This window comes from Felis catus, chromosome F2 (genome assembly GCF_018350175.1).
Source record: "Felis catus isolate Fca126 chromosome F2, F.catus_Fca126_mat1.0, whole genome shotgun sequence".
In the NCBI taxonomy this organism is placed as follows: Eukaryota; Metazoa; Chordata; class Mammalia; order Carnivora; family Felidae; genus Felis; species Felis catus.
The window spans coordinates 64,745,874-64,768,354 of NC_058385.1; the positions used below are offsets into that span (position 1 = coordinate 64,745,874).

A 22,481-nucleotide genomic window follows, 5' to 3' on the forward strand; every position below is an offset into this window, starting at 1 on the left:
ACATCTAATGATCCAACCTAGAGGGAATAGAAGAAGCTTTCAGAGCTCTAACTTCTACTTGTCATGGAGTCACCTGCATCCTTTAAGTTTTTACCAGAATTTAGATTTGGATTTCAGAACTGGAGGGTGTTTCATAGAACATCTGGTTCAGTTCACTGTCTTTGAACTGGAAAGATGTGACTATCTTTGTCGTAAAAGGGAGGCATCTGATGTCTAGGGGGTTGAATCCCTTAGGTATCCCAGATAGGAAGTGGTAGAGGAAAGGCCCAATCCTTTATCTTATAATCCTTCCTCCTTCTCTCTTTACTACGCACGGATTGGAACGTGGCTCAAGATTTTTTTGTGTGGTTAGTTCTCCAGTTGTTATTCAATAGTCTTCATTTTTAAAGTGAGGCCAGAGACATCAACTCTCAAAAAATAAATATCTCAAATTATAGCATTCCAAGTAAAACTTTATTTTCTTGGCTTACTTTTCTTGATTGTTCTAGTAATTTTAAATGTGAAAACATAATTATATCATTGAGTTCATCTCCTAGATAGTATAGAAAACATTCCCCCAGAAGAAATGATATCAACTACTTCCCTGATACTGTAATTGGTCTTGGACATAAAATTGATTATTGGACATTGCACAAGTATTTTGTTTAGGTGTCTCCACTTTTTATTGAAAAAATAAAAAACCCTTAAAATTGTCTTGACTTGAACTAGATCCAGAAGAGTGATGAGAAACTCAAAGGTGGTCAGGACATATGGTACAGAAAGCTGTTGTGAGTTCCTACCTTTAAGAGTTCTGAGGCCAGAGAAGACGTGCTTCTCTTCTATTCTCTTGGCTAGATCTCAAGCCAAAGTAAAATGACATGCTTACATATTTGGCCTTTAGTGTCATCCAAATATCATGAAAGATTATTTTCAAAGAGAATACCAATAACAGCCATGTCATTCTTAAATTAACATATTTCCTTTTTGATCAGTTTGGATGCCAGAATGAGCCAGCAGGAATAAGTGATAAGCCACTAATAACACCTTCTAAAGTCTTCTGCCTACTTACGTATTACCAATTCTCATACCCTCCTACCTGTTCCAATTCATTCTTTGTGCTAGTCTTCTTTAAACCATTCCCTTACAAAGAGACTAATTGGCTCTCAACTTCATGGTGCAAAGAGAGTATCTATTTTGGGTGAATTTTGAAACCCTCATAGCCTAATGTCACCCTACTTCTTTATCCTTTTTCTTGGTGTAGATAGGTAAGTGTGTGTGTGTGCATGCATGTGTTTGTGTGTGTGAACTGTAGTTCATTTACTTAAACACTTGAGATCATCTAAGATGAACTTGACTATATACAGACATATAATATAGCATGTGGAATATGACATATGTTTTTTTCCTGACTCCCCTACTTATTTATGACACTAGTTTTTCATCTGTAATATGAGGGCTAACTAAAATAAGCATATTAAAACTTAAAACAGTAAAAACTTAACCAGAAGTAGTATGAAATAGGAACTAGTATAGAAGCAGATATATATACATAAGGGGTATAGTAACAGCAGCAATAGTGATATTGACCTTAGTAGCACAAAGTCCCTGAGTGACACAGGAAAGGTTGCCCTTGTCAGCTCTTTTCCTCATCTCATAGAGGAGCTGTGAGCTGATCACCAAAAACATACGTCATACTCTTTTCCTGGGCACCCAACTAGAATATATTTCCCATTCTTCATTGCAGTTAGGTGTGGCTGTACAAATAAGTTCTGGCCAATAAAATATGAACAGAAATTGTGTATATGACTTCTAGGCCTGGATTGCAAAACCTCTGATACATTTTCCATCCTAATTTCTGGGCTTGATCTAATAAAGATGACTCTAAGAACAACTTTTTAAAACCATGTTAACCTTCAACTTGCTTGCTTGACCAATCCTATTGAATAGGTTTGAGCTATCATACATGTTGGGGGACTTTTTGTTGTTGTTAAAGCAGTTAACCCCCACTTAGTAGTACTGAATTTGTATCTTAATTTTTATGTACCTTATCAAAAATTTGTGCACTGTCTTAATGGTAGGGCAATAGGCAACTGATAGCAAGGAAACAGATATTGGAGACTATAAAGATGAACACCCATTTTATGCAGTATGTATCAGTTAGCTATTGCTGCATAACAAGTCACTGTGAAACTCAGTGGCTTCAACAGCAATCATTGTTCTCACTCACACATCTGTGGGCCACATCTGAGAGACAGCTGTTCAAGACTGGATGTGGGTGGGCAATTCTATTTCGATCTGTAGGCCTGGCTGGCTTCAGATCTTAGAGTTAGGTTGTACTTGAATGTATTCCACATAGATTCATTCTGGGGCCTGACCAGAAAGCAACAACTATTCAGGGGAAGCTCTTGACAAGGTGCTGGTAGTGGTGTAAGAAGGCAAGCCCAATAGCAAAGCACATTGTAAGTATCTGCTTATGTCATACCTGTTAACAGCCTACTGGCTAACACAAGTCATGTGTCTATACTTAACATCAGTGGGCGGGAAGAATATACTCCTTCCACAGATTTGGAGGAGAGGAAGTGAATATTTGAATAATAGTGTTATCTATCACACTAGGGAAAGTATTTGGTAAAAGCTCTCCTCAGAAATCACTTGAAAAGCAAACCTAGTACCTACTGAGCTTTCTAAGTGAAATTATTAAAATAAATCACATTATTAGTTTTGTTTAGTGTTTATAATGTCTTTAAAAATAAACAAGGATCGGTAAGAGTTGAGCTCAGAATTTCCCACTTTGTATACAGCAATGAAATGGAAGAACATAGTGCAGAAATGTGGATACTTAAGGAGTTGGACATTTCACTGTGAAAGATCCCTAAGTGTGGAGAAGTAAGACTAAAAAAAGATTTTGAGCACCAAAAGCCCACTAAAACTTCAGTTAGACAAAGTATCTGTCCCCTGCAGCAAAGTTCAGACTGATGGTGTTACCTCCCCCACCTGCTCACTCCTCCTCACAAGCCTGTTGTTTCATAGGCTTCAGGGAAGCCATCATTAATTTGAAAAAAGTGGCATGTGGGCAAGAAAGTGAAGAAAGAAGTCTAGGAGCATATCCAGGAAGAAACCTGGGGTTTGGTTACTGTCTTTTGGAACTGGCCAAAACATAGGTATTGCCTCAAAAACCTCTAGTTATTAACAACAAACAAACAAGCAAACAAATAAACAACCTTGAACCTCTAAGCCACAGAAGTAAGAGCCATGCTCTGACAGTTGTGCTTCCCCAGGGCTTCCTTACACACTAAATTCACCCTGTGGAAAAACCTCCCATTGAGGGGAGCCAAGGCCATGGGAAACAGGGATCCTAGGAGCTCCTCCCAGGGAAAGGAATCTGGGCCTAATCAAAAAACTTTCCCTACTCCTGGAATAGAAGTGCTTCATAATGCCTACGCAGCAGGATCCCATCATTGACATAAACCAATGACATCTGAACATCTCTGTATGTCCCATTTCCCGAATAAGAATTTATATTATGGCTTTCTGGCTTTAGTTCCACTATTGTCCATTGGATGTGTGCGTTTGAGGTAGTGCCGCTAACACAGTCCTTTTAGTTTATAATTTACTGGACCATGAGGAACCACATCTGTTCCTGGGCACATGGATGGACCGCATTTTTCACTCTCTTTATAGCTGCATGTGGCCCTGTGATTGAGCTCTGGTCAATGGAATAGGAGCAGGAGTGCAAAGTTTCTCTTCTGAACTTGCACCTCAGGGGTATTCTCCATGCTCTCCTTCCCTTCTGACCAGCAGGAATGAATTAAATCTTCAAGGTGAATTTGGAAGGTGTTTGTTGAAGACAACAGATCTCATCAGCCTTTGTCCCTGAATTACTGTTTAGAGAAGGGACATCCTTCTGATCTGTTTACCAGTCTTGTATTGTTTCATGAGTGAGAAAGAAGGGTTTACTGTTGAACCATTATGTACTTTGGGGTCTATTTTGTGAGCCCACCTTAACGAATACACTTGGCACTGTCAAGTGACTTACCATCTATAAATGTATTCTGTCCTTCAGTCTGGGGACCATGCTGGCACTGCCTGGGGCTTATAAAAGCAATGCACAGTCAATGTTTCCATTCCTGAAACCCTGCTAATGCTGGGAAATAGTGATTGCAACAGTGTTATGGTATATATGGAAAGCGTGATTTGATTTGATTTCACAGCCAAATCAATGGGACAGTGCAAGGCTCTGTAACATGATTTTGCTTTTGTATATGTCTGTTTGATTCTTCCCCTAATGTTTCAATCAAATAGAATAGAGTATGCCAGAGCATTGAATCAGAAATGTTCCATTTTTCTATAACTTTAATTCTTAAAGCATAAGCATTTACTAAATGTCTGAAGAATAGAAACTCCCTTTTCATTTTCAAAACAATTGTTTACATGTACCAGCCCCAGCCCATTACTCATGTGTTACTTATCCTAGTAGATTTACAGAGAAATCAACTCTGAACAAAAAAACCCTCCTCCTGCTCTCATTTGTGATTGCACAACCATTTCATTACCCTGAAGTTATGGGAAATATTTTAGGGATTTTATTATTGTTTTTTTTACATCCAAAGGATTACTTTTTCTTGGTAGTTTACTTGTTATCTGTAATCACATGTACAGATATAAATATTTTACAACTAGAATTATGCACTCTGATGTAGGTTCCTGGTGATGAGTTATGTGTAGCTCTTGGCCTCACCCTGCCAACAGCAGCAGATACCTATAAATATCTCACCAGCTCTGCATGCCCTCTGTAAATGTTTGCAGTATTTATTCTGTCTGTGAGGTTGTTCAGATGGAAGATTTATATCCACCCATTCTTTGACTTTCTTCGTTTTTTAATATTTCCAAGGCTTCATTCCACTGACTGGAAAGTGGAGATTTGAAACCTATCTCTAAGATTTAGTACCAGTATAAGTAACATTTCCCACCCTGCATGGTACTCTGTGCTCAGTAAATGGTAGCCAGTGTCATTTAGTATTTCAAAGAGTCAGTGCATGGCATTTAAGTTCATTTAAGACCAGGGATTCTGGAGGCTGAGAGACTAATTTCAAACTTTGGCTTTGCCACTAATTAGCCACGGGTCTTACACAAACTACTTATTTTTCTATGACTCAGTTTTCCTGCCTGTAAGTAGGGAAGAATGATCTGACCAACATAATGGGTTGTCATGAAACTAAATTTTTTAAAGAAAATCAAGAGCTTGGGCGCCTGGGTGGCTCAGTCAGCTAAGCATCCAAATTCAGCTCAGGTCATGATCTCCCAGTCTATGAATTCGAGCTCCGCGTTAGGCTCTGTTCTTATGGCTCAGAGCCTGGAGCCTGCTTGGGATTCAGTGTCTCCCTCTGTCTGTCTGTCTCCTGCTTGTGCTTTGTCTCTCTCAAAAATAAATAAACATGAAAAAAAATTTAAAAAGAAAATCAAGTGCTTTAGCAGTTTCTGATACATAGTAAAGGTTCAATATGTGGTAATTACATGTTCATATATTAAACACACATGCATGCGTGCGTGCACACACACACACACACACACACACACACACACACACATCCATATATCTCTCCACATAATCAGTTGCTCAATTTTCCAAAAGTTATATTGCTTATTTAGGTCCCTATTTTATCAATAATTCTTCTTCGATGCAATGCTTTCTTCTAATAATGTCTGATAGTATGTCATGCTTTTTTTTTCCTCTGTCATTGAACCACATTTGTTCTGATAAATTAGTGTTCCCATTTTAATCAGCTCATTTAGTGGAACAAAGCTCATATGCTTATATGCTGAATGACCCTTGTGGGACCTTCACTTAAAGTATAGCTGGATTTCTCCATATATATGTTAAATTATTAAGTGCTGAGATCTTTTATTCTCTGGGTTTTTTTTTTAATTTAATGTTTATTATTATTTTTTTTGAGAGAGAGAGAGAAACAGTGTGAGCAAGGAAGGGACAGAGAGAGAGAGAGGGAGATACAGAATTTGAAGCAGGCTCCAGGCTCTGAGCTGTCAGCACAGAGCCTGATGCGGGGCTCGAACCCATGAAATGTGAGATCATGACCTGACCCAAAGTCAGACGCTCAACTGACTGGCACCCTGGTTTGTTTTGTTTTGTTTTGTTTTGTTTTGTTTTGTTTTGTTTTGTTTTGTTTTGTTTTGTTTTTAATGGTGATTCTCCAGTTGATCCACATGGCTATCTCTTCAAGGAGAGAGGCTTTCTTTCATATTTGAGGCTTATGTCACAAAAGCCCATTCAGTCTGTATTTGAAATATAGCTGTGCTGACATCTCAGAGCCTGGAGCCTTGGTTCGGATTCTGTGTCTCCCTCTCTCTCTGCACCTCCCCTGCTCGTGCTCTGTCTCTGCCTCTCTCTCTCTCTCTCTTTCTCTCAAACATAAATTTAAAAAACTTAAAATTTTTTTAAAAAAGAGAGGGATCACATTCACATAACTTTTGTTACAGTAAATTGTTATAGTTGTTCTATGTTATTATTAGTTATTGTTCATCTCTTGCTGTGCCTAATTCATAAATTAAACTTTATCTTTGGCATGTGTATGTATCGGGAAAAATATAGTATATATAGGGTTCAGTATTAGCTGTGATTTCAAGCATCCCCTGAGGGTCACAGAACACATCCCTGCTCATTTGGACCAGGTACCTATTCCACAACCACGTCAGATCTTTTGGCTTCGCTTCTCTTTTGGTCACTTGTTGAACCCTAGCTACTTCTAGGACACCTAACCTGGTGTGGACTTGGACCAAACTCTTGCAGCGAAACTCAGCAGCACCTTGCCTAGTGTCTGTAACTTGCCCTGCAAGCTTTTTTCCTGCGGCGGTGCTAAGGGACGAGATACTATTAGGTCTTCTTATACACATATGGGCAACCTGGATATGCAGGGGGATTTCCCCTACTGATTGATACCAGAGAGGAAAGGGGCTCCCCGTCAGTTCTGCAGTAGCCGGAATCACTGTAAGGAGCAGCAAAAGTATTAGTGATGACAATAATATCAACTTTCATTTAAGTGTCTACTGTGTATCAGGTAGCATGGGAAGCACTTCTCATATGATATTGCTTATATCCCCTCAGCCTCAGTTTCCTCATCCATAAAATGGGGATGATATCATTGCTTATCTCAAACGGTGAATGAGGTAACTTCTGTCAAGCAGGCAGCCCAATGCCTAGTACACAATAAATGCTCAGTTAGTATTACGTTTATTATTGCTGTTGTAACTCTTCAGTTTCTGAAGGGTTGCCTCACGGAAAAGGAGAATCCTTATTTTTTTCCCCCCAGAAAATAAAATAGAAGCCAGTGAATGGAAAAATGCAAAAGATTTCAAATCCATAAATACAAATTTTTTTTCAACAATTAGAGCTATTTCATGGAATGAGCTATCCACATAATCCCTGAGCTATTCACTAGAAGAAGCCAGTTGAATGAATTTCTACATGGGATGCCCCAAAATAGCACTGTCCAGTAGACATATAATGCAAGCCCACATAAAATTTTAAAGTTTCCAGTAGCTATATTTTAAAAAGTAAAAGAGAACCAAGTGAAATTAACTTTAATAATATATTATTATGCCAAGTATTTCTAAATTATTATAGATTTCAACATATCAATGTATTTTAACGGTATATTTTGCCTTTTGAAAATGTATATATATTTATTTATTTTTAATGTTTATTTTATTTTTTGAGACAGAGAGAGACACAGCATGAGCAGGGAAGGGGCAGAGAGAGAGGGAGACACAGAATGTGAAGCAGGCTCCAGGCTCCGAGCTGTCAGCACAGAGCCCAACGCGGGGCTCGAACTCATGAACTATGAGATCGAAGTCGGACACTTAACCGACTGAGCCACCAAGGCACCCATAAAATGTTTATTTATTGACTTGAAAGAGAGAGAGGGAGAGTGAGAGCAGGGGAGGGAGAGGCAAAGGGTAAGAGAGACAGAGAATCCCAAGCAGCCTCCATGCTGTCAGTGCAGAGCCTGACATGGGGCTTGATCTCATGAGCCTGGAGATCATGCCCTGTGTCAAAATCAAGAGTCGGCCACTTAACCAACTGAGTCACCCAAGCGCCCCTCTGATCTGTATTTAGATGTTATTCACAGTTGGAAAAGTAGCTTCTCCTACTCGTGTTGTTCCAGACATGCTTGAAACTTTTACAGTAACAGAAGCATTAGCTTTTAAATTTAAGTTAAAATGAATTAAAATGCAATAAAATTAAAAATTCTTTTCTTCAATTCCACTAGCCACATTTCAAGTCCTTAGTAGCTGTATGAAGCCAGTGTCTTTCATACTCGGTGACACAGCTCTAAAACACAAGTGTCAAGAAGTAAGAGATTAGATTAAATGATCCCTGAGGTCTCCAATCCCAATGAGCCTATGATTAAATCAATTAAACAGTTATCTATTCTAAGTCTGTTAGACGCCTGGTATCATGCTAAGCATTTTGATGGCATTTAAAGAGGAATAAAAGATCATTGGACAAGTAAATGATACCACTAAAATTTTGGTCAACTGTGAAAGACTAATACGCATAAAATGAGCTATTCAGAAAAATAGCTGGGTAATTTTGGTAGTCTCCGCAGCAGATACAGAAGGGTGGCATTAATTAATGGATGGAGATGAAAGGAAAACTCACCCACTCCACCTCAAGCACAGCACAAGCAATACCTTAGGGCAGTGTGTGTGTGTGTGGGGGGGGGGTGTGTGTGTGTGTGTGTGTGTGTGTGTGTGTGTTGTGTTGTTCTTGTGACAATTTGACCTGTCTTGTTAGAGCATGAATGCGTATCAGGGAATGAGGGATGGAAAAGAAATTATTTATTAGTAGAGGTCAATGATGGAAAAATGAGATAATAGGGCCTCTGGATATATAGATCATCTGGCCAAATTATCTGATATCTGGATCTCAGATATAACATCCCTTAAAAATTTAACCATTTTTAGAACTAACCAACAACCTCTCTGTGCTTATAAGCCATCACCACATGGGGGTCAAAGATGTGTAGTTTTCAGGCTAAAAGTTTGACACAAACAAAATTAATTTGATTTAAAAATTTATTTTTGACCCCAGAGTTCTTTTATTTTTTTTCCTTTTCCATACATAAACTTGAATGGTAAGACTCAGCTGTTTTCAAAGAAGGCTTGCTTATATAAGGAAAGGGACTAACATTAACTATCTTTTAAGAGCTATAATTAGATTAAGTTCTTTACACATGCTTTGCCAATTAATCTTCATAGCAGCACTTTGAAGAAGTATTATTACTTCTCTATTCTAGAATGTGGAAACTGAGCACTTAACTCACTTGAAAACTGCACAGGTGGTACTTGAATCCTGAACCTGGCATTCCAGATATCATGCTCACCCATTACATTGTGTAGTGCCCAGATATGCTGACATAGCTTTAATAATGATCAAGATGGAGTGGGACACATGCCCCTTCCTTTTCTGAGTGACAGAAGTGTCAAAATATTTGCAGCAATGTCTATTCCTGTACATCTTACCAAGTTTCCATTGGTTTAGAAAACTTCAAAGGAAGTTTTCAGGGGTCATGATTAGTGGCTTATAGAGTTCGGTTATCATCACTAAGTCCCATGTCCACTTGTTGCCTACTTAACTCTCGTTAACCATGAGTCCATGGTCACTGGAAAAAGTGGCTTAGAAAGTGCAAATTAGGGTACTGAATTCTCTCTCATTAGTAGACCAAGATCATTAGCCTCTGTAAGTCATTGGACAGGTTAGAGATTTTTACTGTGGGCTTGATTTTCTTATTTAAACTGTCTCTTTGCAAAAGATATTTTGCAAGGGTGTGATTTTCATTCTGGATAGGAGAAAAACAATGACACAGAGAAGCAAAATGAGTCATTCAAATTTCCTGTCCTGTGACAACTCTGTGACTAGAGCCCAGGTATTGGACCTTAGCCCAGTAATATTTTCACACCAGCATATCACCTCTTAAAAATCAAAAGTGGGGTGCCTGGGTGGCTCAGTCAGTTAAATACGTCCAATTTCATCTTGGTCATGATCTCACAGTTAATGAGTTTGGGGTGCCTCATCGGGCTCTGTTCTGACAGCTTGGAGTCTAGAGCCTGCTTCAGATTCTCTCTCTCTCTCTCTCTCTCTCTCTCTCTCTCTCTGCCCCTCCCCGCTTGCGCTCTCTCTCTCAAAAATAAATAAACAATTTTCATATTAAAAATAAATAAATAAAATAAATAACATTGAAGTGACTGAATGGCTCAGTCAGTTAAGCGTCCGACTTTGGCTCAGGTCATGATCTCACAGTTCCTGATTTTAAGCCCCACGATGGGCTCTGTGCTGACAGCTTCCAGTTCTGTGTCTCCCTCTCTCTGCCCCTCCCCTGCTCATGCTCTGTCTCTCTCTCTCTCTCTCTCAAAAATAAATAAACATCAAAAAATAAGTAAATAAACATTAAAAAGTCAAAAGAATTCACAAAATATCAGTACAAGAAGTTTGGATTGCTTTGTACCTAGAATGCAACTGTTTGTAGGTCTACAGAAAATGCGTTATCAACTGGATCAGCTACTCAGCAAATATAATGTAGTACATATACTGAGTGTATACATATATATATATATGTATATATATATATATATATATATACATGTATATATATATACATATATATACATATATATATACATACATGTATATGTATATATACATATATATACATGTATAATATACATTATACAAATATAATGAGTACATATACTCTGTGTCAGGCATTGAACTGACTTCTTATCTCGTTATTCCACCTAGTCTTTAAGAACCCTGAAGTTAGGTGTTAATTTATCCTTCTTTTACAGCTGAGGAAATAGGCTTGGGGAAGTTGAGTGTCTTTGTCCAGACACTCAGCTGATAAGGAGTTAGACTGAATTCATATTCTATCCATGGGTAGGAAATTCTTGGATTTTGTTGGTTGGAACGTCCTGGAAATTGATTTATTTTACAAATTCACCACCAAATTTGGCCTGAAGATATTAGGAAATCCTGAAACAAGGAAGCAATAATTCCAAGCCACAGGAATTTGTCTCTTCATTTATTCAACAATTTATTATATCCTAGAGTGATAGTATATTGTTGGAAAACTCATAAAAATAAATGAAATGATGGGCAATCACATCCAAAAATTGGGAAGAAAGATGTGTAAGGGCTTAATTTCTTAACTGTTGAATCTGTTGCTTTTTTTGTATTGTTTGTTGAAAACACAAATCTATAGAACACTCTACACCTATTACATGAAAACAGCTGCAGTGCACATTCAGTTTATTCCCCAAAGTATGGACAAAGTCTGACACTCTAATTTGAGTCCTTGAGGGAGAGGATATTGTGATTTTAGTAGATTCAGGCTCAGTCTGTATAATAGTGGCCCTGATCCAATCTCTGGCTCTAGGTACATACATTTCCTTAGAAGATGTTTCTGCTATGATAACTTTTCTTCTCTACTTTCCAGGAATATTCTATAGAGAGCAATTCCATCTTGGCCAAGTACAAGGTGACCTAACCAGACTAGTCTTTTTTTCACATCCTTGATACTCGGTAATAAATTGGAAACTTTGTAAGTGGGATAAGAACACTGTGACTTCTTCTGTTGCCCCCAGAGGCAGTAATTATTGCTGTTATTCTAATTACTATTTATACACAAGTGAATTCTGCATTTGCCTTTGAAGTATGTTAATGCCTCTGAAGACTGGTTAGGGGATGACATTTCAAGGCTGACTCTTCCTTGTCTTTAACATGAGCTGTTTCAGTGGAATGATCATGAAGTTCCTACCGCAGTAGATTCTTACTTTCATGAAAATATTTTATTCACTATATGTCACTTAGAAAGGATCTTAATGAAAAATGCTCCAGTGGTAAGCTCACTCAACGATGTGCCATTCTTTTAATATTTTGTTCCTTCATCTCTAAATATCTTGAAAATTATAGGCAGTATATCCTACTGGTTAAGGCAGCTGCTTTGGAGCCAGATAGCCTAATCCAAATTTTGGCCCCACTACTTATGAGAAATATGAAATAAGTCAATCACATAACCTTCTCTGTAATTGGGAATAATATTATTACCAATCTCAAAGCGTTGCTATACAGATTAAATGAATTCATACAAATAAATTACGTAATATAAAAAAGAATGATTTTTTGAGAAGTATCATTATTATCATCTGTTTGAAATGAAAGATTGATGGCTTGATAAAGTCCTTGAAAACCAACTCAAACCTATCTACTGTATATATATATATATATATATATATATATATATATATACAAATATATTTATATATATATAGTATATATATATATACTCTCTCTCTCTCTCTCTCTCTCTCTATATATATATATATATACACTCTCTCCCTCTCTCTCTCTCTCTATATATATATAGGGTTGTATATATATATATATATATATAGGGTTGATTTTGTCCAGTAGCCATTTATTTGAGTATTCACAAAATTGATGCTAACTTAGCCATATGTCCACTTCTAATTTCTCCTGTCCTCATCATTCTCTCAGTGTCCCTCCATTGGGAGATGGAAGCTTGAGCTAGTTTTACTAAATAATAATTCTTCCAGGAATAATTATGTATGAGTTGGAGAGAAGAGAAGATTAGTCTGTTTCTTGGATGAAGAACTATCCCATCACCTGGCAGATCCTGATAGAAGCCAAATGTGTTCTCTAAGTCAGTTTTGCTGAGTAAGTGAGAATTTCATTGCAGGGTCACATTCTCATCAGGAAGTCCCAATTTATTGAGAATTTATTCTGTGCAAGAAAGTGAACTATGCAGTTAACTTATTTGACTTATATCAACAAACTTATAAAGATAGAATTTTTAACCCAATTTTGCAAATTATATTAAACAGAAAACAAGAGAGAAGAGAATTGCCTAAGCTCACGCAAGTGAGATAGTGGAAAACTTAAATCAGAACTCAGACACTGGGTGGGTACCAGTTTCTTTCTCCCTCCCTCTCTCCCTCCTTTCCTTCCTTCCTTTCTTCCATTTTTAAATCGTACCATATATGGGCTAACTCACTAAAGGAGGGGTGGGTTGATATATTTCTCTTGAGTCAGAAAACTGTTACAGCTCGGTACCCAGGTTTTTAAGGGAAATCTCTCACTACCTAGTTTTGGCAGAGCTTTCTTGAAGGAATGCAATTTTGGGAGATGGAAGGCACATGACACAGCTCTGGGAAGTCCTTTCAAAAGGCAAACAACAGGAAATAAATTTAAAATGACTCTCATCTACCTACCTGCTCAGGTTAACTGAAAGCAATTAAAGGTACAATTTGCTTATAAACCAAATTAGGTTGGAGAAATGGTCAAGAGAGCACAGAAAGAGAGGAAAATTGCCATTGCAAAAATTGGCTCCAAAACTAGCTATTAAACTTCCACTTGCAGTTAATGCTTAGAGCATGTGTAATACGACCCTTTGTAATTCTATCTTTTATACTTCCAAGGAAGAAAGAAGTATTAATCTAGAGGGTAATGCCATACATCCGTTGTACTGAAGGAGTATGGCTATAGTTTTAATTTCACCATAGTTTCTGACTTCTTCGTGACCTTTTCCATTTGCGATGTAAATACTCAGGGTAAGATAAGGAAAAAAAATACTGAACTTTGATGATTGAGTGCTAGACACTTACAAGTCTTGATTTGTTTTAAGGCAAGGAGACGAAGAAGGGGCAAGCTTTGCAGCCAGCAGACCTGTGCTGTTTCAAACCTCAAACCTTGCCCCTTATAGCTCTGTGATCATCAGCAGGTAACCTAACTTCTCTGACATTCACTTTCTTCATACTTATATGAGAACAAGAGGCACTTGTGAACATTCTTATAATCCGCTCCCCTGGAACTCTGCCCCCACGGGCTCTGGATCCTCAAATTGCCTTTCTATTTAGCATCCCAGAGGATTTTACATCCCTGGGCAGTGCACCCAAAGAAGATTTTGTTATTTTATTTACTTTCTAAAATTTATTTATTTTGAGGGAGGGTGGGGCAGAGAGAGAGAGAGGGAGAGAGGGAGAGAGAGAGAGAGAGAGAGAGAGAGAGAGAGAGAGAATGAATCCCAAGCAGGCTCTGCTCTGTCAGCGTGGAGCCCGATGTGGGGCTCAATCTCACAAACCTTGAGATCAGTGAGACCATGACCTGAGCCAAAATCAAGAGTTGGATGCTTAACTAACTGAGCCACCCAGGAACCCCAAGAAAGATTTTAAATGGAGGTGAGATATGCCTTTATTTTGTGAGCTAGGCAAAGGCTGATTGTGAAAGAGAGGTGGACAGGTGAGCTCCCAGACTTCGGTGTCTCCTTGGTCAAGGCAGGTAAACATTAGGAAAGAGCACAGGGTGATATATTGGAATGTGATTCCATTAGAACCAGCCTCTCTGTAGTCTTCCCTAGGAAGTCTGTATAAAGTGCCCAAGTGGCTCAGGTAAGGAGACATTGATCTGGATCCTCTCTGTGTTGTCTCAGAGCTATGATATTATATAGTCCTAGGAACTGACTTGAAAATAAAGTACAGGATAAAAAAGGGATAGAACATTTTTCTGAGGACCCTAAATCTCCTGAGTGTTGCAGAAGAGCATGAAGTAATTAGGTTCCAGATATCAGTGGGTTATCACAGAATATTCTGCGGTTTGCAAATATAAATCAGCCGCTTTCTCAGCAAGGCTCATAAGAAAATGCTGGCATCCTACCTTTACCTTTTCTTTTCTTAAAACAAAGCAGCCAAACCAAACCAAAACTTTTCCAGAAAAAGAAAAACAATTATCTGGGAGTTAACCCAGTTAATTTTCCAAAGGGTGTATCATTGGGATCTAGTGTCCTCATTCCTAGAATGTAAATTTTAATCTGCTCAAAATCATAATAGAGATTTAGTTCTTTTTAGCTGTTTATTCAAGAATATTTAATATTGACTAGATTTTAACCTTTGGATCTTGCAGATACCTTGGGAGTACAAGCTCAAGATTGTCATTTGCTTTCAGTAATTCTCAGTTTCCCCAACAGGGGAATTGGGGTAATGAAAGCAGTGGAGGTCCCATGGGGTTGTTGTGGCTATTAAAAAAAGATAATGCAAATAAGGGATTAAGCATACTTCCTGGCACATAGAAACAGGTCCGTGCATTGCTCATGTTTTTATCCTAACTTTGAGAGGAGAAGAATTAGATTCTATGTCTCAGAATGTCAGGAAAAATATAAAAGAGCATTTTGTAAATCAACTTAAAATTTCTGCAAAGTCCTTTGCCCCATCCTCTCTCTCTCCCACTCCTTCCCAGGCAGTAACAATCTAATGGGTGAACCAGGGGAAACTCTGACCTACCTGGGGAGTACTAAAGCTGTTAGGCGCACACGAATTAAAGGATTTGCTTCTGAGAGTGTGATTAATTCTGCAGTGAAAAGATGCTACTCACTTCGGTCCCTGCTTGTGTTACTGTGCTCATAAGGATCCTCAGGTATAGATTTTGTAACTTGATCTATTTTATGGACAGCAAGTAAATGTTATGTGACTGCAGTGAAATAGCTCAAATACCTGCGCCATTGGTTTTAGCTTCATCGATTAAAAAATACGTATTTTAAAAGCATTTGTTGACAATTTTGATGTAATTGAATTTCTCTTTTTGTGTGGTCATTGATCCATCCTTTTCTCAATCTTAAACTTGAACAATGAATGTATTCTTTATGAAGCCTATGTGAAAGGCTTACCACCAGTTCAAAATAAGTATTTATTGAATAATAAAAAAATAATAAATGTGATAAAATGATAAAAATAGCAATAACTAACTACCTGGCTGTACTTTAGCACCATGACTCTGTGGCAAAGTATTATTTTAAGTTGGATACTCAACATAAATTATACATTAGAAATTCATCAGAACTTGAAAACTTTCACAATTGGATCCAATAGTTTCCTCGGAATGTGTGAAGTGTTACAAATGCCGCCTAATTCTTTTTGAAGCTCAAGGCAAAGGCAAAAAATCTTGTAACATACTGGAATGATTTGGATGATTGTACCATAAAATGGCTTGGATTTGCTCATCTGGCTTCAAGTTCAGAGGAATGACCAACAAACTGACTTATGTTCTCAGCAGTGTAGATTCTGAAGGGTCTGAGCAGATGTTGAAGGCTTACTTCAGGCCAATGCACGAGGTTTTTTGTGGTTTCTCTTAAGTGTTTGCTAATATCTACCACATTGCAAACTCAATGTCCCTTTTCAACTGGCCTGACTGCTCATAATATAATACAGATGATTTCATCTTTCGCAGAGCCGTTTTGCTACAGAGAACTAAAGTCTGCAGGGCTCAGACTTCTCTAATAACATACATGTTTCTTTAAGAACAGGAAAATCCCTTCCCTTTAAAAGTTTTGCTCCTCTGTCTTGGGTTCTAGAATACAGCATCATATGTAATTCGTGTTTAAATAATGCCCTCCTTTTCCTCCGAGTATTCATTTAGGCTTCTGCTCTTTTATATATGTATATATATATATATATGTATATATATATATATACACACACACACACACACATATATACGTATATATATGTATATGTATATATATGTATACATATATATGTATATGTGTGTGTGTGTATATATATATATATATATATATATATATATATTTAATGTTGTTTTAGATAGGCTGTACCTTCCTTTTGGTAAACATGTTCTCATTTTGACCTGATTTTCATTGTCATTCACCTTTTCTCATGTTGAACAGAATTATTTGATTAATTTGTGCATTTGTGCCTACTTTAAGTTTAAAGACTTAGTTGAAGTAAACATTGCCCTTAGTTTTAGGATATGAATGAGCCATAGAGGGCACTTTGATAATACTTTGTAAACATTTCCTTTCAAGTTATCAGAATGGTTAGAAGAAAAGTACCATTGAAACCTGTACAAGTTTCCTGTTTCCTGTCAGCCCAAACTCCTGTAAGCCTTGACGAGTGTTAGCTGCGCCATGAGTGAGAGTTTCCTCCATCTTGATGAGGTGAAAAACATTTGTACAACAAGATGTTAAGTTTGTCCTTTTGTTTTGTTTAGGAGTGTTTATAGAAGCTCTAGAGGCTGAGAAATACACTCTAGGTGTCAGGTAACAATTAATCCTAAAAGGATGGTAGTTAGGTAGTAAGACCATGCCATCTGTGCCAAAGAATTATTATTAGCTTTCTGAAAAACACCTCGCATTGTTCTACTTGCCTGGTAAAGATAATGCCTGACCATGGGACAACAAGCCACCGTGTAATCAGAAGCGCCCATCATGAGCAGAGTTCAGGCAAACTCACCACATCATACAGTTGGCCAAAGCCAGCAGTAATCCATTGTAAGAAGGAAGCGATAGAGTTGGGATCAAACAAAAATAAGACCAGAAGTCACAGGTGGAGTTCACTAGCAGATAGCCCAGACTTAAACCCCCATGTTACCCACCACTCTGGTACCAGCCCTTTCCCTTAGCTCACAGGTATGGCCCTGTTGGGGACTCCCTTAGGACCAACTGAGAGAGGAGGGGATAAATCAAACCTAAATCGTGGGCAGACCAGCTCAGTATGTAGGTACAAACTGAAATTGAACTGAAATGCGCTACAGTTCATTCAGGGCTAGTACTGAAAGATGTTTTAAGGGAAAATCATCCCAATGGCCAAAACTTTGAGCAGTATAGCTGACCATCTACTCCATGTGAAAAGAGAAGTGGTCTGAGGTTATAATACAGCCACATGGGCAGTGGAAAGTGGCTTGGCTGGTTAGTCAAGGGACTTGGAAGAAGAAAGAGTAGAAGATTGGGGACAAGGAAGTCTATGGAAGAGGCATTTGGATAACCCACTGGGTTAGGCATGAAGTGTGATGGACTTTGTACTGGTTACCAATACCCATGAGAGAACAACTACCATAGAAGAGACACTAAGCAACCATGTAGACCAAGTGACTCAGCCGATTGATATCAACTACCCTAACACCAGCACATTGGGCACATGAACAGACAGTGCTGGTGTCAGGGATGGAGGCTCTCCATTGGCCAAACCGCATAGATTTTCATTCACTGTGGCTGATCTAGCTTCTGCCATTACCAAATTCCAGTGTGCTGACAACAGAGAGCAAAGCTGAACCCCAGGTATGACATCATCCCATGAGGAGACCAACCTCTTTGGTGCCAAATTGATTATATAGGGCCCCTTCCACCTTGGGAAAGGCTGACAATCATATTAATTGAAATCCACACTCTTTGGGGTATCAGTTTGCACTTTTTGCCAGTAGGTCTCAGCCAGCACCACAATTAGAGAACTTATAGTATATTTCATCCATTGACAGGTGTTTCCTTATAAGATAACATCAAACCAAGTGACCTATCTCACAGCAGAGTAGGTTTGGTATTAGCTTATCCTCATGGTTTTCATGGGTCTTACTACATATCATCTTCCCCAGGAGCTGCAAGTCATTTTAGCTATGGTACAGCCTGTTGAACAAATAGCTGAGGCACCAGTTGGGAGAGGACATTTTGGGAAATGCTGTATATACCTTAAGACAAGAACCATGTATGGTTCTAAGGCCCCTAAAGATAGAACACGTAGGTCCTAGAACTAAGCAGTGAAGGTAGGAGTAGGCTGTTTGTCATTCCAAGTGACCCACTTAGAAGATTTGTGTTCCTTATCCCTACAACTCTGGGTCTTGGTTACCAGAGGGAGAGTTTCCACCAGGAAACACAGTAAGAATCCCATTAAAGCTCAAGCTTTGACAACTATCTCAATCACTGTAAGCTTCTTGCACTACAAAAGTAGCATGCCAGGAAGGGAGTCACCAACTGGCAAGTGATTCTGATTATCTAGAGGAGGTAGGGCTACTCTTACATGGGTAGTAAATAATACAGTTGGGACTCAGGTGATCCACCTGGGTACCTCTTGCTTTTCTCTTGCCCAATTTTGATAGTAAGTGAACAAGTTCAGCAGCTAAAGCTTGAGAAAGACATGGTAGCTCCTCAGGAAGGAGGGTCTCAGTCCTTCTACCCATAAACCTTTGAGGCTAACAGAGGTGTCAGCTGAGAGTGAGGGGAAATCTTGACTGGGTGGGGAAGAGGGAGTATGATTAATATTAGGCATGGCTTCAACACTGGTTTCTTCATTGGTGGTGCCTGTAGTTCATCCTATGAACCATCTCCTTGTAAGCTTCCTCCAGGTGCAATGCAGCTGCTCCCAGAAGTGATTATATGATATATGTGGATCTGAATGGCATGAGGAATGGACCAGAGTATTCACCCAGATCACATTCCAAGACTGATGAAGTAAACTCCTGAGCTCCTGGGAGTGTTTGCAACTGATAGTTCTAAGCTGAGTCTCCCTCTGTGACTTGTCCTCAGCTAAAGAAAGTCATCTTGCCCAAAGTCACCCCACCACCCCCCTTCACTGGAGCAATCTGGGACCACTTGATATGGGGGTATAAAGGGCCTACCCCCTTACCCAATTTGGAGACAACTTTGAAAGGCCATCCATGCCAGCTCCAGAGCTCCCCATGGGATCTTATGAGCCTTTTGCTTCAAGTTGACTCTAGTTCAACTCTTTGCCTTTGCCCAATCCTGGTTCCTTCACTTCTCCACAGGTGTTAATCCCCAAAGCACTTAAAATACCCTTGCAAGTAAACCTGTCCTTAAGAGTCTTCTTCCTGGGGAACCAAGCCTTAAAATATCCTCTTTTAAGCTTAGGATGATCTATCAGTTAATAGATCTTGTTGTGTCTATTGGTGTTATATTCTTCTGCATTTTAAGAGTGTGTATGTATGTATGTATGTATGTGCTTATAGTCATGCACGTGTGTTTTTAAGTCCAGGGACACTTCTTCCCTCAAGTAGAATGTAAATCTTTAATTTTATTTCAGTGTCACTTGGGATACAAAATTATTACTTATATATTAAATTTCCAGCAAAACTTCCTTGAAAGGCCTGTTGGAAAGAAATATCTAGAGAGCCATGATCGTCATTAAATCTGGATGACTTTGAGGCCAAGAATCTATGAAATAGGAGCCTCTCTGACAATGATAGAAAACTCAGATCTACCTTCTCGCTTCCAAATTCCCTGAACAAACAACTTGAATTACTGCAAAATTACCCTTAAACATTAACTGTGGCTCTCTGTAACAATCACATTTTATAGCAGTGTGAAAAACAAGAAGGGCCTTTACCTCTCTGATGTGCTTTGTGATTTAGGTGGAAGATGTCACAACAACCCAAGTAGGTAAAGCAGGTATTATTATCCTCCTCTCCTTATGATAAAAGTGGACTGCGGAGGAACTAAATATGTTTCCCAAATTTACGCAGCTCATAAGTGGCAGCAAGAAGTCTCGGTGGTCTGAAATGACCTGACTTCCTTTTGATGCTTTTAGACACCACCTCATTAAAAACTGAAAGAAAGGAAAAGCCAAACCAGTGTTAGAAAACTGTGCTACATTTTAAATGTTTACATTTAACAGATAGGTATTTTCCATGCCCAAACCAAAAGAAACATTTAACACCAAACAATACAGAAATTAATCTGAAGATATTTTCGTTGTATACACTTATTTTCAGGTAACGTCCAAATTGTATATTGGTACCACCTTTTAAGAACGGTGGTCCCGTCAGATAGTCTCCCTATGCTCTGCCCTCCTACCACTGTCCCATTAAACCCCCAGCTCTGACCCAAGCCCAGTGCTCTTTCTGTAACATTCCATGCTCTTCTTCTCTGAATTAAACTTCGATTTCCAGTTTGACCTCCAGTTTCCCTTTTTACTTAAGCTTATTTTCTTAAAAGAGGATTTATTTATTATTGGGGCTGTGTTTTCTTTCATCCAATGAAATACCCATTTTTTTTTCCTCTACCTCATAAGAAAATGAGTCCTTCACCTTCTTCTCTCCCCTGCCTCCCCCACTACTTCTCCACAAGTACATGCACACTTTCCTATTTGGGGTAGATTTATTCCTTTGAATGGCTTTTGCTATGATGAACTTTACCTAAGACATTAATAATTCTTGACAAGGGCTTCTTTTGTGTTTTAGCTTTGAAAGGAAAACTTACTATGCATAATTGCCCCATTCTTAACTGCTTTATAGATTGAAAGCAGCAGAAGCTGATAACAAACAGCTTTGCCCCAAGTATACAAACTTCAAGTCTGCCTGTTCTCCCAGGGGGATTTGGCTTTTACCTAGACATGAAGGAACTGAGTGACATAGGCTTGGGGCTAGATGAGAAAAAAAGGAAACAAAGGCAATTGAGAGCTGGTTTTGCATTCTCAGGAATCAAATACAGTCTTCCGTATACTTAAAGAATACAATAAATAATATTCAATAAAGATTTCATGTTAATAAAAAACAAATTACAAAACACAAAAAAGCAAACTTTGTATTTTGCATGTGTGGGTACTATAAGAGGTCCAAATGATGTGAGAGTGAGAATCATGATTTTAATATCTAACACAGAATGCCTTTCGGGAAGGCCACTGTCTTTAAGAAGGCAGTGTAATGGAAGTGTGGGTAAAGGCAGGGCCTCTGGGAGAGGGAGAGATGATTCAGTGATAAAGATAAAGATGTAATCATTAGTCAGCCAATAAAACACACCTGTTCAAAAAAGCTGTGAGAATTTTGAGACTGAAGGAGGTAGAGAAGGAAAAAGGGAAAAGGGAAAATGAAAGAGAGAGATGGCAGCAAAGGTGAGACCTTGAGCAGGAGTATCAGTCAGTGCGGAATTTCAGAGGCAAGAGTGATGAGCAAGTTTGCAGAAACGGATGCCTACCCAGCAGACTGGCTTTTCCAAAGATGTCTGTACTAATATCTCTTCCCTTTTCTGCTCTTCAGCAAGGTGATGGTGTCAGTCCTGTGACTGAGGTGCCAGTTCCTGCACAGTGGTGAGGTGGCCTGGCAGTGTCTGTCTCTTGTCCTGGAAGTATTGAGGGGGGGAAAAAAAGAAGTCAGGACGAAAAGGACATACCAATTCATAAATGTAGAATTAACTGATTTTATTCATTTATTTTTTAAAAAATGTTTATTTTTTTTTTTATTTTTGAGAGACAGGAGCAGAGAGAGAGGGAGAGAGAATCCCAAGCAGACTCTGTGCGATCAGTGCAGAGGCTCGCAGGGCTCCATCTCAAGAACCAAGAGATCATGACATGAGCTGAAATCAAGAGTCAAGTGCTTAACTGACTGAGCCACCCGGGTGCCCCATAATTAACTGATTGTATTTATGATTGAGCAAAACATATACCCCAAATGCAAGCAGGTAACTGGCAAGTAGCTGCAAAACTGTAGTGGATTTTCAACTCTATTTATGTGGAACTAAAGCTACAATTGTTACACATCCTAGTTTTAGTAAACGGTCAGCAGATACTCAATTTATATCGCTAGTTACATTACACTACATATCACTATTACATTGAGCTTATTCTGACATCCTGGTTCTCTTAACTGTTTATCAGGCTTACCTCAGTGTTGTGTTCTC

General features: G+C 38.6%; 1 protein-coding gene across 7 annotated transcripts in view; it reads left to right on the forward strand.

The window, feature by feature from the left end:
- The window catches only part of LOC111558559, a 471,686-nt gene that overhangs the window by 282,783 nt on the left and 166,422 nt on the right, over nt 1-22,481 (forward strand). The window lies entirely within an intron of this gene.